Genomic DNA, 17,598 nt, shown 5'->3' with positions numbered 1-17,598 from the left:
GGCAGCTGCTGTCTGCACAGATGGCAGGGTTGTGTTCAGACACTTAAGCCTCTGCTTTTTCTGCACCTTGAAATCAGTCTGTGATACAATTCATTATTTATTTAGTGCTGTAATCGACCCAGCCAGAGAGCAATCTGCAATCCAGCTGGCAAGGCACTTAGCAGCCACAGTGGGGAAACTGGTAAATCCAACCCACAGAATGCTGCTTACTGAGGTGGGAGCGAAACTTCGCTTGCTATGCTAATTGCTATCAGCTATTTATGGTTGCATGTTGCATTGGTACAGATTCTTGCAAAAACTTTATTTGGGGCTGCACACTGTATCCTGTCCTGCACATAGGGATGCACAGACCTGTGATGTCTGTTTCCAAAGACAAGGAATACCTGGCCACGCTCAGATCTGGCTTTCCCTTTAGCCAGGTAAGTGGACTTATGTTGAAAGCACTGGTGCCTGCAGGTAACACATTTTTTTTGTTGCTGTTTGTTTTAAGTTTCACCAAAGAAGTAAGAAAGCAAGTAAAAAGTAGAGTATATGTAGATGCTAACATTTACTCTGCAGACCCATTTTTGGTAAATAGCGTGTATAAATGTTATAGAGGGATTGTGGAGTCTCCTTCTCTGGAGATACTCAGGACCCATCTGGGTGCTTTCCTATTCAACCCACTGTAGGGAACCTCCTTTTAGCAGATGATCACCAGAGATCTGATCGAATCCCTATGGTTCTAGATTCTGTAACCAGGCGCTGAAAAGTTAACTTTTCCCAGCAGTCTTAATGAAGTGCTGGCTTTAAAAAGCTAATTTAGCTGCTGCTTGCTATGCAATTAACACCAAGCTAATAGATGGGGTTAGTTCAGCTGTGTGGTACTTTGCTTGGTGTCAGGGTGGGTGTTGGTTAAGACAACATAATGAAAGCATCTTTTCAAGGTGAACGTGTCATCCAAGAGCAAACAAAACTTGAGGCTGTGGAAACAGGCTGGAGCAACGTAATGATATTATGATTCTGTATAAATTAATTTGAACAGAGTGCACAGTAAAAAGGGAGAGAGTAGTTGAGACATGAAATAATAATAAGAAAAGTTTGGTTTACAAAGGAATCAGATACAGAGGAACCTGACAGCGTTGTGGCTGACGCAGGATCAGATACTACCCTTTAAACTTGGAGAACATGAAAAATAGGGCAAACTAAGGAACCAACCAAAAAATTCCAGTGAAGCCAACAAACATTTTATTATAGCTGAGATATATAAGATTATAACCGTTCCAGAGCAATGACAGTGTAGTAATCCCCATCTTGTGCAGCAGCAGCAGCGTTTGGTGGTACAAGGTTTGGAAGTTGCATGGTGGGGTTAAAAGTAAATCACCTTGAATGGGGACAGTCTCTAGAATCTGTCACCTAAAAGAATTATAAGTGCAAATATCAAGTGATATTTTTCTTTAGTGGTCTCTATGATACTTCTCTGAATCTCCTATAAATTTAATGATGCTCTATACTTAAAATGCAAGCCCAGGATTTTTTAACTGTGCGCACCTGACCATCTGGGGCAGGAATCTCTTCTCAGAGGTTCACGAGCTGTGGGGCTGGGGAAAAGGGCGTTTCTTGGGATTTCTCCAGATGGATGGAGGCCGTGGATCCCCCACCACTTTCTGGCTCCTCCACGAGGTGGGGGAAGCAGCTCATGCTGCTGCCTAGGCCCACTCCCCTCCTCACAGCGAGCCTCTTGCTGCTTGCTCCTCTGGGAAGCCATGCCTCAGGGCCTCTGTGAGGGGTGCCTGCATGGCCATGCCTGCTCTGCCGCCAGGAGAAGAGCAGGAAGACATTTTCACTAGTGTCTGCACGGGGCTCTGGCCTTGTTTTGCTGCTGGAGGTGAGATCTGGAAGGAGCGTTTCTCAGGGCTGTGCTTTCAGTCTGTGCAGCTGCTGGAAAACGAGGCTTGTGTAACATGCAACTCTCTCTCCTTGTCTTCAGCTCTATTACTCCACTGGTTCTTCTTTTTCCTTTTGATCCCTGCTCTCAGTGAAGCAAGTCAGCACAAAATAGAAAATATTGGTCAGCTTTAAAATCCAGTTCAGTTCATTTCTGTTAATAGATTTGCAGTTTTTTTGTTTGATTGATTTTAATACTCGTGTAGACACAGCGCTGCTCCTGTTTTAGGGGGTCATCTGGTGGCAGCTAATGTGAATTATTCTTTAATGCCTTAAAGTCTGCTTATAGTGGTGTTAGGATAGTTCTCAAGCTGTGTGATTTGAAAGTGGGCTATTATGATAAAAAGTGGTGGGAACTGGATGTTTTTAGGTGACAACCTAATGGAAACATAGGAGTGGAACTGGAGACTGTATCAGCAAATGGCTTGGAAAGAAGGAGAGAAGGGGTCTGTAGGAGCCACTTTATCTTCAGTACGCTACCTCCTGTGCCTATACCACTAAGGCTATGTGCTTATATATAATGACATTTGCTTCCCTTTAACTCCAGTTTACTCTGTGAGCTGGTTGTTTCATCTGGCTTCCTGAAATGAAAGGTGTGTGAGTTGCAGCATGTGGTAGGAAGAAGTGGGAGGTGAGGAAGCTGCGGTCTTGATAAACGATACTGCCATCAGAGAAAATACCCACCAACCTGCTTTTAACCTGCCCTTATGTGTATAAAGGAGTGTACTCTACAGTGCCCCAGAGCTTTTATTTTCTAGGGGTGGGAACTGATAGTGTTTGGTTGGTTTAGTCAATATATGTTTGGTTTTTTGTTTTTGTTTTTCTTTATAGGTATTATTTGTACTGGTTCCTTAAAGGAAACAGGCAACAGTATTATTTTTTGCCTTGATAATGCAATATTAGCATTAACAGACATCGTTCTGCTCCATTAGTATGGAAATTTAATAGCAGTGTGCTGTATGTGAGGATAGATCAGCTCTTTCAGAAGTGCCATCTGTAAAATGTAATGAGATGGGACAGCAGTTGTACTTAAGCTGCAGGCTGTTTGCTGTCTAGATGAGAAGGGGAGGGAATGTTACAAGTTCTCCAGCAACAGCAGGGTTGAAGGCAAAAGCAATGTGTTGCTGCAGAGACAATTCTGTTTGCTTCCTGTGGAGCTGGGCTGGAGTGAGGAACAGCCTTAGAGTCGCTCCTTGGCCAGGTGGCTCCTTGCTGATGCTTCCCATGGGTTACTACTTAGAGAGAGAAATTGTTTCCTGCTGTAGTAGTGGTCCTGCCACCATCCCTGTCACTGTGGAAATCAGATTTAAATGAGGCAATAACATGCTATAGGAAGAGTCAAACTTACGTAGTTCAGCTCTTATGCGGAGTCCAAACATACCTCAAGAAAAAAACTTCTTGGTTTACTAGAGACAAAGCTGATGACACATGCATTTATGTTCCCTGGCAAATAAGTTGGGCAGACATTATAGGAGGTAAGACTTTACTATAACTTAACAGTGAGCAGCTTATTCTCCTTTCCACTTATGGCAGTTGCCATGCATTGCTCTCCCAAGAGTATTGTGGGGAAAAAAATTACAGCATACAAAGTCTTGATAGCGCAATAGGGGACAGTAGCTAAAATGAAATATTTAAGCACGTGTACATCTGTCTCCTCTTTATAAAAATTATGGTTGTTTTTACCTCAGATATTAAACTGTTAAATGAAGTCCTGGAAACTCAGTCACTCAGCTCTCAGTGTGCCTAAATTCTAGCCGCCTTTCAGTAACATCAGGTTCTGTGCAAATAAACAGTAGGTTTCAATTGTCTGCTGCTAATTATCGCCCAAACTTGATTTGCACGCTCTTCAAAGGGACTCATATCTTTCCATTTAGTTATTTGTTTCACTGCGATGAATCTTTAATTCAAGCCAAATGTAGGTCAATTTCCAGCTGAAGGGGGGGAAAAAAAAAAAGAAGCTTGGAATGTGTTTATCCACGGTCATACCAGTGTCTCTTTTTAGTTTTATGTATGTGTTGATTCATGGCCTCGGTGGGGAGGTGAATTTGTGTCAATCTGTGAATTGGCTTTGCTTGTTTGGCAAGTTTGTGAAGGGTTTGGTCAGTTGTAGAGGGGCTTAAGTAATTGTGTGTAATGGAAAGTTTCTGGTGGGCTTTAGTGTGAACAATGCATGTCCTGAAATTACACGGGCACAAAAAATCTCATTACTCAAATTCCCATCCTACCTATAAAAAGATATCTGTGTGAGGATGAAGTGAGGAGATGAAATAATACAATCTAGATTCCTTTTTCTACTTCACTGGCTCTGAATTAATGAATGCATATATTGTATTTTCTGCAGTCTCCTTGGCTGCCACTATGACCCTGTTCAGAGCCATAACATTTAATTCATGGAACTAAAGGAATTCTGGACGTTTTCCCTTTTAAATTAATAGAAAGCACCAAATGCAAGACACAGGGCTATGGCAGGAGAAAAAAAAATCACTGTAATAAATACCACATGTGATCAAGATTTATGAAGCAGACAATAAAGACTAATTTAAAAAGAGAAATCCCTCTATTCTCTTTCATGTGGCTGGAGGCATCATTTCTGGCTGTCTTTACAGGAGATTTATTCAAAGATTTAACACCCCCTTCTGTTTTTCTTCTCCTGGAAGCTTGGAGGAGGATAGTTTATTAACTTACTATTCTTTAGATTCACATATGACCTCTGTTTTCTTTTAACACGGAGTAGTTGGTCAGCGTTTGGGATATCTTTCCTTGAAAGATCTTTTTCAAGATACTTCCACAGTATGATGTGGCATTTCTCACATTTATTTATTTACCTTTTAATAAGAATATATTTTCATTGTGATTGTCAGTAAGGTGTATCTCAACAGGGTTTGATAAAGAGAATTCATCTTTATCAAATAGGAACTTTTTCTTCTTGAGTTCTGTGTTTCTGGATTCAAGTTCTATGTAACTGATTAATCTCTGTAGTCTTTTTACAGTTTGTTTTCATTCCTGCTAAGTCTGATCCATATATCCCCCCCTGAGAAATGCAGGTGGAGCATGTGTTGGCACAGTGTGCTGGATGCAGTATACGGGACACATCAGGATGTGTCTGATAGACATTTCAGGGTTGGAATATCTGAGCATTCATTGGTAAAAGCAGGAGGATCTTATTCGTTTAACAAAAGGGCTGATAATACGCTTCAGAACATATACTAGCCTGTCACAAGTGAAATGAGAGAAATTCCTAAGGTGGGCACATTCCCATTCATAAATGTATTTCATTTAAGTTTCATTTATTTTTCTTAAGATTTGGATGTACACAGGCACTTTCCTATTTTGCACAGGTGATGACTAGAACTGCAGCATTGTTTCTAAAAGACACAGTTTGCAATTGGAAGTTTTAAGTAAGTGACCATATCTAAATGACTTGTGAGTTTAGTGCTTGCTGACACTATGCCATTGATAAGCCTTTCCAAGAAGATGGACATTTGAGAAGTCATTTTATAGTATATTCTCATATTATTCCTCCCCAGTCTTCTTTTTAGTGAGTGTAGCCCATAATCCAGCCTTTACTTCTCCTCAAACTAGTTAAGTTTCACCAGAACAAAAGTATGAGCCTGCCAACTTTCTTTCCTACAACTTACTGCCTCTTTTTTCTTCAGTACGCCCAGGACACCAGAGGTTTTTGCCTCTTTATGTTCTCTAGTGCTCTGGATAATATCTAAAAGGATTTGTCTCTGTTCAATTGAAGCCCCAAAGTAGCAGTTACCTCTTTGTGGAGATCTTGAGAGTGGGTGGTGATGGGCTTTGTTAAGATCTGTGGTTTAACCGTAGCCTTCGCAGTAATTGGAGTTTGCTGTAGTAAAACCATAGCATTCATCTTTGTAAGGAATCTGCGGCTGGCTGCCTGGAGCTCAGTTTATACCATGTAAAACACACTACAACTTCTAAACTATATTGGAATCATGCTATCCCTGTTTCTGCTCTCGCAGTGAGGATTCATAGCTGACTCTGGGAACTTGTGGATGTGATGGATATTTCATGCCATCCCTGATTTTGAATAAACATGTGGACTTTCTCTTGAGAGGTTACATAGCAATAATTGGTGTCCTTCAGGATGTGCATTCCACATGTGCTAACATTTGACCCTTGTTTCACAGTTCTCTGTAGTCTGGAATTTCTATTTGAATTGAAAATGGAAAGAAAACAAGAGCTTGAAGATGGGCTCAAGCCATACACCTTCCCAGATAAAGGAAAATGGATGGGGGAACCATCTGTGTATATTGCTACGAATCACGGAGGCAAATATTGGGAACAGGAAACCACCCCAGCCTTAAAAAAGTGCCTGTGGAGAACATATGTTGAGGAGCTCTGGCAATGGTTACTTGCTGGTAGGGAGCCCATGGCACCTCTGTAATCTCATTCTCTCATTCAGTTTTTCTGTCAGTCTGTTTCCCCAGATAGCTTCTGTGACCCCTTTCTCTTACAAAGCTTTTTAACTGAAGTGGTCTTTTGATCTCTAGCGTTTTATCCAGGAGAAGCAGCTTTGCTGCTTTGACCAGGATCCTCAAGCTGACTTGTTTGTGAAGAAGGTACTTAGCTGGAAATACACTGATACATTCTTGGTAATTCAACACATAGTCTCCTATTTATGTGAATCAGTTCCATCGTAGAAAAAATCTGAATTTGACCCAGCTAATTGGTATCCTTACTACATTATATGACTCATAAATTGATAGGCAGCCTGTGCATCAGAGCTGGTTCTGCCAGGCTCTCATGCTTAGCGTATATATAACTTGAGTCGCTTTATACATGTAGGAATTTACTAGAGCTTCAATACTTAGTATTTGTGTGTTTCTGCTAAAATACTTTTGCTCCAGAAACTCTGTTGGAGCACAGTGAAGTATTACCTCAGTTTCTTGTCCAGTCCTAAAGGCAATTGTTTGTTTATATTTTTATGGCCAAAAGGGGAGTACCAAAAGAACAAATGAGGAGATAAGATTTTAAATGGGCTTTCCAAAGAATACAATTCCATATAGCTCATTCCTGAATTGAAGTGTAGACAAATGAACTGACCTCCATAAGCCTTTACGGTGCGTGACAGAAATAAGCTCTGTGTAGAGCAAAGAAAGACATTTCTTGTCTCAGTTTCTCAAGGGCTTCCTACCTGTCTTTCACACCAGGGGAGTTTGGGGGCTGATGTGATCTCCCCCTCCTCCCCCCCAAAGTCAAAAAAACCCAAAGACTGAAAACAAAACAAAACCAAAAAACTCCTCTGCTTTCACACTTTTGTAACTTTATTAAATTCATACAAATCAAAGCACAGAGCAGTTCCATAAGTGTACCTTTGTAAGGGCTGAAAGACTAGTGGTATCCAAGGCACTTTGAGGAAAGTCTTTGACAAAATATCTGCCTTCCCCCTCGCCCCCCAGCCCATTGATATGAAGAAAAACGAGCCTTTTTTGTCCAGAGGAGAAACCTCGTCACAGATATCCATGCCTTTGACACCTCAGGGCTGTATTATGCCATTGCCACACACGAATGCAGTGCTGTGCATTGACACCACTGGAAACTAGAGCTTGTGCACAACATGGAACTTCATGGCAAGAATGCTTCAGATCAGCTGTCCATCACTAAATAAGCTCCTGGGTAGAATTTGAGGTGTGTGAGTTTTAACCTATAAAGCCCTAAATGGTTACCCAGGGGACTACTACTCTTCCTGTAACACAGCACTTATAACTGAAATCAGCTGGAGACACTTGACCTCGGCTTTGGAATTTACTTCCCAAATCCGTCCACCTGGGCTAGGACCCGTCAGAAGTCAGAGCAGGCTGTGAGCTCTGCTTGTCAACCTGAGGCTCTGGCAGGGGATGGTCTGAGGGGCTGGGGTTTGCTTTCAGCTGAGGATGGCGGTGGAGCCATGTAGTTTTGTCTCCTGGTGAGTACTGCTATGTTTTTATTCTATTTTTCCCCCTCTCCATGCTAGGAAGAACAGAAAATTGTTTTTGAAATAATACCATAGCTAGTTTCTACTTGCTGTCCTGTGGCTTGAACTGAGGCGTCACCCACTGTATTTTAATTGATGACAGTTCTGACTGCACTGGGATTGCATTCATTCCGAGGATATATTCCCCTGAGCAAAACATTTCTGATCAGATAAGAATCTATAAAGAACTTATTTGCAAAGATGGGTGAGATCAGGAAACTCTGTTAACATTGCTTCTCTTGAAAGCACCGAGATCAATGGGGAACCATTTTACAGCAGAAATGTCAGTTGGAAAGGACATGACCAAGCCTGAGTGAAAGGGGAGGCAGAATCCATGTTGATGTTTGTCGTGCCATCTGTCTTATTCACAGCTCATTAAATGAAGAGCATAAAAGGGGAAGCTGCAGAAGGATGGGATGTGCTTGACCTTGTTTTCTGCTGGAAAGAGGCAGGACATGCAGTGATGGTTCTGCAGTGGGGCGTGCACTGCTTGCATTCTACACCGACTTGGTCAGTGCGGCTTGTGCAAGGTATCATGATGTGGTCTCAGAGGGATGCATTGAGGAATGCGAAGCTGGAAAGTTGGGCCCTGGGATATTTTGGCATCTGAGTAGTTCTGTGTTCTCTGCTGTCTGCCTGAAAAAAGTGCCTGTAAAAATGCTTGGGGTTTGTAACACTGAACAGGAAAGAAAAAAAGGTGGCAAACAAATTTGCCATGTTTAGCAATAGAAATAATAATTCAAACAGCATGTAGCTGTTTTAAGTGGGAGAATTAGGAGAAGTCTACTGATATGGTGCAAGAGATACTGCTTCTCCATTTCACTTGGTGAGGGAGGATAAATAATGCACTTGAAAGCTGAGAGTGTAGATAAATCCTAAGGCCAAAGTATTTTATTCACCAGTGGCTCATCCCTAAATTATTTGGCTATAGGCCACAGTTCCTATCTGATAAGACAGAATGTAAAGCTGGGAGTAATCTCTTTGCTGGACTACACAAGCCAAATTTTTCTGGCTTTGCATGTATAGACATTTTGTCCTTGCATTTCTGTTCCCATTTGTTTTGATCCTAAGCTTGGTTTCTACACTGTGGTAGAGGTACAAACCCCAATGGACTCCACGGGCATGCCACACAGACCCCAAAAGTACCGGGTGCTGCTTAGCACAGTCCCTTATAGAGAAAATACATCAAGCGCTCCAGCAGTTCAACTTCCATTTTCTTTCAGCGTCCCAGTTGCAGGGATAGAGCTGGCTGTTGTATGAATCAGATCCTTAAATAGTCACAGCGAATGAATCCCACTCTCTTTTGTCAAGACAGGAATTTTTCTTCAGAGGTAAGCTCAGAGGTAAGCCTTCTCACGTACGAGTGGGTTTTTTTGTAAACCTCGCTCATCGCTAGTAAGGAGCTTCTCTTTAGGAAAATGAGCATCTCAGCTCTATTATTTGCAAATCTCAGTGATGTATGATGGGACAAAGTTAGACTGACAGTGAGCGTTTCATTGATGTGAAATTTTACACCCTATCTGAACACAGTATATACTTGGTTTATGATCCATTTGGGCATGCTTGTTAGTTATTGTTGAGGTCAATCAAAGTGTAATTGTAACATAGGGAAAGACAGTCCCAGGGCTACAAGGATTTGTTTCCAACAGCTGCTATTCATTATTCATTAAACTCTACTTTCTGCTTTTAAAATTAACAATGCTTGGCCTTCTAACAAGGCATCAGACTTTAAGAACATAGATTTAAAAATCAAAGACGCACTAGTTTCTTCCGTAGATAAGTGAGAGCACAAAGTACTTCAAACTAGTTGACTGTACAACTTAGTTTTTCTGCTAGTGGAAAACCAGATGTGAGTTGATTAACCTGAGGTTTACGGGCACTGTATGCAGCATGGGAGAGAACCAGCCAGCGTGCAATAAACCCCTACGTTATGGAAATCAGGGGGACTGCTCAAATCTGCAGTTATATAAAATTTCATAAAAATTAATGTGAAGTACAGTATTGCAAGTCAACAGTGAGGGAATATCATATTAAACAGAGTTTATTCAAATTGGAACTTGTACCTTCATTAGATCAGGGGTTTTCCAATGCCCATTTACCATTGCTTGTCTAGAGTATGTAATAGTCAGTGGCTCAGGATTGTTGTGGGAGTCGGTGGTGTTCTATGAATTCCTTTCTCTGTCCTCAGTGAGTGCTGCTCTCATGATGATGCATGGAAGGGTTCTCTAGGACAGCAATGGGGCATGGCTGAGGGCTCAGTGGGAACTGATTCACTGTCTTGTGCTAGCTTTGCTTTCCTGGTTCAGTGCTGCTCTGTCTGTTGTCACTGAGTGGGGGGATGTATCTTTTGGTTCTATGAACCACAGAAAGAGAACAGAAAGTCTATGGGTGATCCAATTGAGTAGCATTTGTAATTTTTGAGTGGCAATGTTTTGCCTACTGCAAAAATCCTTCACTCTGCAATTGTTAGCAACAGTTGCTTTTATGACTTTCAGAAAAAGGTAGTGGAATGTAGTCTATCACTGATGTTAAGGCATAAAAACAATGCTGTGTAATTAACCACCGCAAAACCTTGTGACAGGCCCATACATATGTATCCGCATAAGTGTAAGGAAAAGTATTTCAAAGTGTATACCTTTCAGTGGAGCTATTTTGGCCTCTCTGCTATGTGAGTTCCAGGACCCTGATACTTGCTGCTCTGAGGTGCTCTGCCTTTCTGGTACGTTGGGCACAGTCCCTTGATGGTGAGACTGTAAATCCCATGTGTAGGCTTGGGCCCTAGCACTCCTTCTCTCCTTGTGGCTCACTCTGTGGCAATTAGACCCACCTAATTTTCTCAACACCACATCTTTCTTAATCTGTTCCCAAAACATTGGATTATTGTGTATTGGCAATAAACTTGTGACACAACTCCCATCAAGTATCTATTATGAATTTTGATAGATTTTTAATAGCGAGCACCTCAGACTGTCCATATGTTTCTTCTTGAGTTGCACATCTATGTCTATGGAAACCTGTTATTTTAGTGGGTACTGATCTAGCTCAGGCAATCTAGTAATATTTTTTTCATATTCATCCCTTTGCCATCACAAAAGGCTAAATCACTGTGGCTAAAATATGTGCTTGAATACTGTTCTGAGGCTTGATATCTCAGTGCAGGCTATCTGCTTTTCAAAGGAAATGCATTCTAATTAACTGTTATGCACAGTCATAAGCCTGGTAACTATGGTAGCTGAGCATGAAGTTAATTAAAACTGGTCTTAGTGGGTTAACACAGTCATCTCTTTCCTCTTTGAATCAGTCTCTCATATTATTTTCTTTCCTGTGTAAATTCCACTACTTATTCACACAGGATACTTTAAACCATTGGTAAATGTTACATTTATGGCATATTTCTTTGCAAATGTGGAGATATCCATTGCACATGAGCATGTTTCCTCATCTCTGCTGGCCTTGTTGGACAGCTTATCTACTGTTCCTCCCTAAGTCTGACCTTTCATGTTTAGTTACTTTTAAGATACTAGAAAACCAACTATCTACTCAATTTCCTTGTAGCTTGTGGGTAAGGTTAAAATATCATGTAGCTACCGTATGGTTGATATTATACAGCCACAACTGATATGCCAATATTTTCTTTTCAAATACATACTACATTTTGCAAGAATACACAACAAGTTTTCCCATTCATATTCTTTGTCCCAGAGAAGACCTAGTGTTGTTAAGTATAAAAAATTGCCGTTGGTGTTTATCTTACTAAATCTGCTCACATCAATTGGTTCTGCCTACCCCATATTTCAAAGCAAAATTATGAGGAAAGGTCATATAGATTGCCCTTCTTTTTGGTTCTTGGCTTAAGGGTGTCCTGTTTGTAATTAAAGGAACAGTTTCTTCTGTGAAAGAACTTTTTGCTTTTTTGTCTTCCTCTTTTCTTCCCATAATATTTGGAAAAGCATGTGGAAGCCAGAGGACAGTTAATACAATTGGATAATTTGTTACTACAGAAGCAATCTGTTTTGTTTTCTGAGGAAATCTGAAGTGGCTTCTGTATTGTGCATTCAAATTCGAATATATACACCAACAGCATGGAACTTGGGGGTAGATTGCCAAATGTGAAGGTTTAGATTGCAAGGCCATCTGGCATAATGAAAAACACTCTTGAATGCTTAAGAGAAACCTAAACCGCATCGCTCAGTAGGTGCTGACTCCAATGAAACTGAACCATCTTGGTCCAGGTTCGTTGTCTGACCGTTGGAGAGACTGTGGGAAAGTCAACTGCTTCCGTGCTGATGAAGTGGCTGTGGGCTGAGAATCGTGCTTTTAAGGGGAAAAAATGCTGAGTGGAATGTCAGGTTGAAGCAAAATATTTTAAAATGGCCATAATTCTTAAAGTTCTTGCAGCATTCATGCAAAAATGTACGTTTTTAGGAGACCAAGAAGAGCTAATGAAAATATTGTTGCTCCAGTTTGGCTCTAAAGAAATAAACCCCGAGGAGAGATGAAAGTCTATTTGCAGTCAGAATGGTCTGAAAGCGTTTGGGCAATACAGGAAAATGTGCCTCTAGATGATGTGGAGACTGGTGTTACTTGGATTGATCTCCTCAGGTCAGAGTTTTCAGGATTCTGTGAAACTCTGTTTGTGTGCTTTTCTTACAGTCTGTGCGCTATTTGCTTACAAGCTTCACTGCTTGGATGGAACCAAAGGGATTAGTAATGGGATGTAAGGGCTTTTCTATCTAGGTCGGACTGGATTTAGCGCTGCCTGAAAATGACACTGCTTGTTTAGCATTCTGTATCAAATGTACAGTGGTAGATTCATAGCAGTCTGGGTCATCTAAGGTCAGAGTGCAGCTGAAGTTGAGAAAACAGTAATGTTGAGGCAGCATTTTCAGACTGCTAAGCAGGGAGGAACAGCACTAACTATTCCCACACAAATCTCTATTTGTATGTATTTCCTTTTCCACTTTGAGGTGGAAGACTTTATTCTTAGATGATGCATGTCATGCATTTGTGAGCTAGGAAAGCATGTGTCAGGTCAGGCATAAATCTGATGAATTGTTTCTAGTTTGAATTCTGGAGTCTAAATTGCATTCTCAATAGCCTGGATAGAGATTCTGTTTCTGCAGTTGTCTGAAGGTTCAAAAGTCTTGTCAATTGGACTAAAAATAAAATTCATTTTGTGTAAGAGAGAGCCTTAATAAATAAATAAATCATTAGATTATTAGGAAAAAAAAATAGGATACAGAAGTGTAAATAGGTAATAGTGTGCATATGGAGTTTTGAGCGCTGTGTTACTCTTGCTTGCTCATTCTCCCCAGGTGGAATGGGAGAGAGAATTAAGAATGTAAAGGTGAGAGAACTCATGGGTTGAGATAAGTGAGGTTAAGTGAAAGCGGTGTGTACAAGCAAAGAAAAACAAGGAATTCACCACTTCCCATTGGCAGGCAGGTGTTCAGCCACTTCTCAGAATGCAGAGCTTGTCACGTGTACTTGTTTCTTGGGAAAACGAATGCCATCAGTCTGAAAGTTCCCTTTCCTCCTTCTTTCCACCAACTTTCATTGCTGAGCAAGGCACGGTATGTTATGAAATATCCCTTTGGATTTGGCAGACCTGGCTGTATCCCCTCCCACCTCTTTGTGCACCCCCAGCTCCTCACAGGCAGAGCAACATGAGAAGCTGGAATGTCCTGCGGAAGAGCTGCTGCTGTGCAGTAACTGAAAGGTTGGTGTATTATCAGCATTGTTTTCATTAAAAAAAAATATTATTGCAAAACACAACATCACACAAGCCTCTGTGAGGGAAATAATTCTATCCCAGTGAAAACCCTGACATGACTTCAATGTGGGGGCTAATTCCCTGAGAAAATACCAGGTTGGGTGGAACGGGTGGCAAGCAGGCTCCCTAGACTTCCCATCACATAAAGCCAACCGTGTAGGAAGCACGCAGCCAGCACATGGCCAGCAGAGAGAAGGAAAGGAAAATGGAGACAGCGAGGGACTACTCTTCCCTTCCCCTCTCTCAAGGACATGGATGTGCTCAGAAAATAGAGGAGAGAAAGAAACCATCTTTTTCTTTGCCACCATGGAGCTTCCTATGCAGCAGCTCAGCAAATTGTGACAGAAACAAGTACTGTTTGCCTCAATCTGTTCATCACCAAATTGGGTGACTTCGAGTCTTGCATCTGGGAAAAGATTCAAGCTGAAGTGCTTCTGGTGACAGAACACGCCTTTTGATCCTGTGGATGAAGCTGGCAGTCCTGGTGAGGGTAGAGCATGCTTTGCTGTTGTATATCTGCTGTGTGTCTGGGAGCTCAGCTTGGTGCTACAGGGATGTTTTAAGGGGGAAAACCTTGTCCTTCTCAATCATTTTGTCAAATGCTGAACATCAAGACCTGTGTTTGAATTATCAGTTGCATATGGATTATGTTACCTGTCTCTGTTCTGCTCTGTTTCTGTTTTCCATATGATACAACTGGTGTAAAGGTTTTTTTTATCATGCAAAAGCTATAATCTTGAGGAACCAACATTAATTTCCTCTGGAGCCTTATGAAAAATATCAAGGGTGAGCCTGACTTGTGGTGACAGAGCTTTTCAGCATACCCTGAGAAAGAACTGCTTCTGGGCACACGTGGCAGCCAGATATAGCTTACATGCACAGCAGAGTACATATAGTACTATATAGTACATATAGTACTAGTTCATTAACTTTTCTTTCAGGAAGCTGCTGACCAGATACTTTACTAGCACTTCTAATGTACCATCTCAGGTCTGGGGTCAGGTATTAGTAATACCCAGCTGCACATCAGTCTGAGTTTCCATAAGATCTCTTAACAATAGTGATTAGGTTAAAACTTTATACCTTTAGACTCTTACAAACCCTTGGTCTGATATATTACATCAAACATTCATGAAGGAGAAGTCAGAATAAATTAGTCAATGTAAAATGTATTTGGGAGCCTAAAATAATCCCATAATTCCTATTATTATATCTAAGAATGCGATTCAAAAAGCAGCGATGAACTTTAGCAGCGAGGTCATTACATGCCAAGGTTGAGATAAGATCTGTGGATTCTTTCCTCTGAGAGCTAAACAAAGAATGTGAATGTAATTTGAAAAACTCTAGAACGTGGTCCTTAGTCTGAAAGGATTAGGAGCCTGCAGATTAATACGATGTTCCTCAATCAAAATGACTGGGTACCAACAGAATGCAAGTGATCCTGGAGCAGCTGCTCTAGAGCAGAACTGGGGTGGTATCCAGGGCTCAGTTCCATGTGGGCCCCCTTCAGGCTGCTCCCTCTTCTTTCGTCTCATAGGATCCTAGGGAAAAGGGTAAGCAAGCATTTCTTGTTTTTGGTGGAGCAGGCAATGAATGTAAGGGGACTTTCTATGCTTTTCTTTAGAAAGGAATTGTGGTCTGGACATATGATCTTCTAATTTGGAAAATTCTTCTATTTTCCAGGGTGCTTGCCATAACTCAGGGAGAGTTTGGACTCACAGCAAAAGTGGGTGGGTGAAAAAGCTGTTTTCTGTTTGCTTTTTGTTTTTTGTTTTTTTTCCTTTCTACTCTAGTTTGGGTCTCTGACACACAGTGTTTCCTAATGTTGTTTGAGACTTTGCCACTAAAACCTTGGGAAGAAAGAAACCTTCTTCTGTACTATGAGGCTGGTATTGTTCAGGATACCCTGCTGGGCTTCTAAAGGGAGCTGATGACAGATACACTATGACAGACACAAAAAAGTTCTGGAGTCTGAACAACAAATCAAGTATATGAAGGAAAGCTGCAGTGACTTTTGTACTTCTTCATAGTTACCTCCCAGTTTCAAGACAGACTATGTAAATATAGCATTTTTAATACTGCTTGGGAGAATTGCCTACTTGGAATCATTGAGGAGAAATGTGTAAGATGATTTCTAATTATGAAAATACGTAGCCGTGCAGTTTATAGAGAAGCAATGCGGAGCAGGGATATAGAGATCTGGAGCTGTAAAGCTTATAAGTTGGATAAACCACCAGAGATCTGATTTTACCATGGTGAGAAGACTCCCAGTTCTCTGTATGGATGTGTGATGTCTACGCCCAATCTGAAAGAGTCCAACCCCTTAGCCAATTACTGCTAAAGTTATGTGCTTGGCTGAATCATCAACTTTATTTTGTAGTAATAAAAGGACAGTGAGAACTTCTAGTAAAATAGTTAAATTATGTGCTATTCCCAACCTAGGATTCCTACGGATTATAGGCAAAATCACAGCCAACTCACAGCATGGTTCCCATATGGACAGCTTTGGTTTAAAAATCACTGCTATGAAATACAAGAGGCTCAGTCAAGTGAGCTCTAATTCAGCTTGGTCAGATGGCAGAGAGTTATTCCTGCACATAAACATTTCAAGTATTGAGGGGCCTGAGGGGATGTCGTGCTCTGAACTTACCTAACATAAAAGCAAACATGAAGGTGGATGAGTAGCTGCAATTGTGACAATGGAGGAGCAGGAGCAGGGAAGCAGTATAGCATTAATGTGGTTAAATCAGGATTGGCTAATCAGGGGCTTTTGAGGTACTGAGGCAGCCTTGAGGCACAGGGGTTGTCAGGACTCCCTATAGCAAAGGGAAATGTGTTACTAGGTCTACCCATATTGAAAGAAGAGGAACCTTTAGACTAGTAAACCTCATAAAATCTAACAGAAAATCTGGTCATTAAGCACACATTAAAATGCTTGTCAGGATCTTGGTGAGTAACCTAATATACTTGCATGCTTACAGGTTCTACAAGGGTTAATTCATTGGAACTACCTTGGGGATAGAAATATTTGGAAGCTCTGGAATTCCTGCATCTCCAAGTGTGAGTGGTTGTTATCTGTTTGTGTCCAACTGTCTTTGATATCTTCAGATGGAAGGTGATGGTAACACCCCAAGCCATTTCATGCCAGCCATATGTCACTCTTCTGGCACCAGTCCTCCTCTGACATCTGACCTGAGTATTATCAGCTGCAGTACTTTCAATTGCCTGCAAAAGTGAGCTTTTTGCTTCATGGAATACCATTTTCTGCAGCTCCTGGCATATTCAGTGGGCCAGAAATCTCACTAGGCAGGGCCCTCCCCTCAAGTGTCTATGAAATGCCTCCTTCATCTTCAGAAGAGACCCCCTTTGCTCATGTGTAGCTTGCACGTTTGGGGTTAGCTCAGGGGCTAGGATGGATAGCCCTCAGCAAATGAATGTCTAATTTTGTTTTTGTTACTCTATCAGCTCCCTCTATGAGGTGAGACTCAGAATTGGGTGAACATCTGCAAGGAGCTGGGAGCACCGTAAAGTTCTGCCCATAGTCAAGAGAAAACTTGCATAGCTGAGAGTAGCGCTCAAGCACTGGAGCCATGAAAATGGCTTTCCTTGCATTCATTTTGCAAAAAGAATATTGAAACCCTTCACTAGAGCTTAGGCCTGTATGAGGCAATGTGTTCTCATGACTAAGGATGCCGCAACAGTTCTTCTTGAAACTTGGGCAAAGATCTCTAAGAGCACCAAACTGTGAGAAAAAAGCAATGTGGGAGTTCCCATCCTCACAGTGATAGTGGTAGCTGAAAAGTTCATTTTGCCAACGAGGTTCCCAGTTAAACGCAAACAGCAGTGGAATGTGGAGCAGTTTGTGACTCCTGACTTTATGACATACAACAGTTGATTATTGCTTTCAATGCAGTTCCAACCA

This window comes from Excalfactoria chinensis, chromosome 3 (assembly GCF_039878825.1).
Source record: "Excalfactoria chinensis isolate bCotChi1 chromosome 3, bCotChi1.hap2, whole genome shotgun sequence".
NCBI lineage: Eukaryota > Metazoa > Chordata > Aves > Galliformes > Phasianidae > Excalfactoria > Excalfactoria chinensis.
This window is presented reverse-complemented; position numbering follows the sequence as displayed.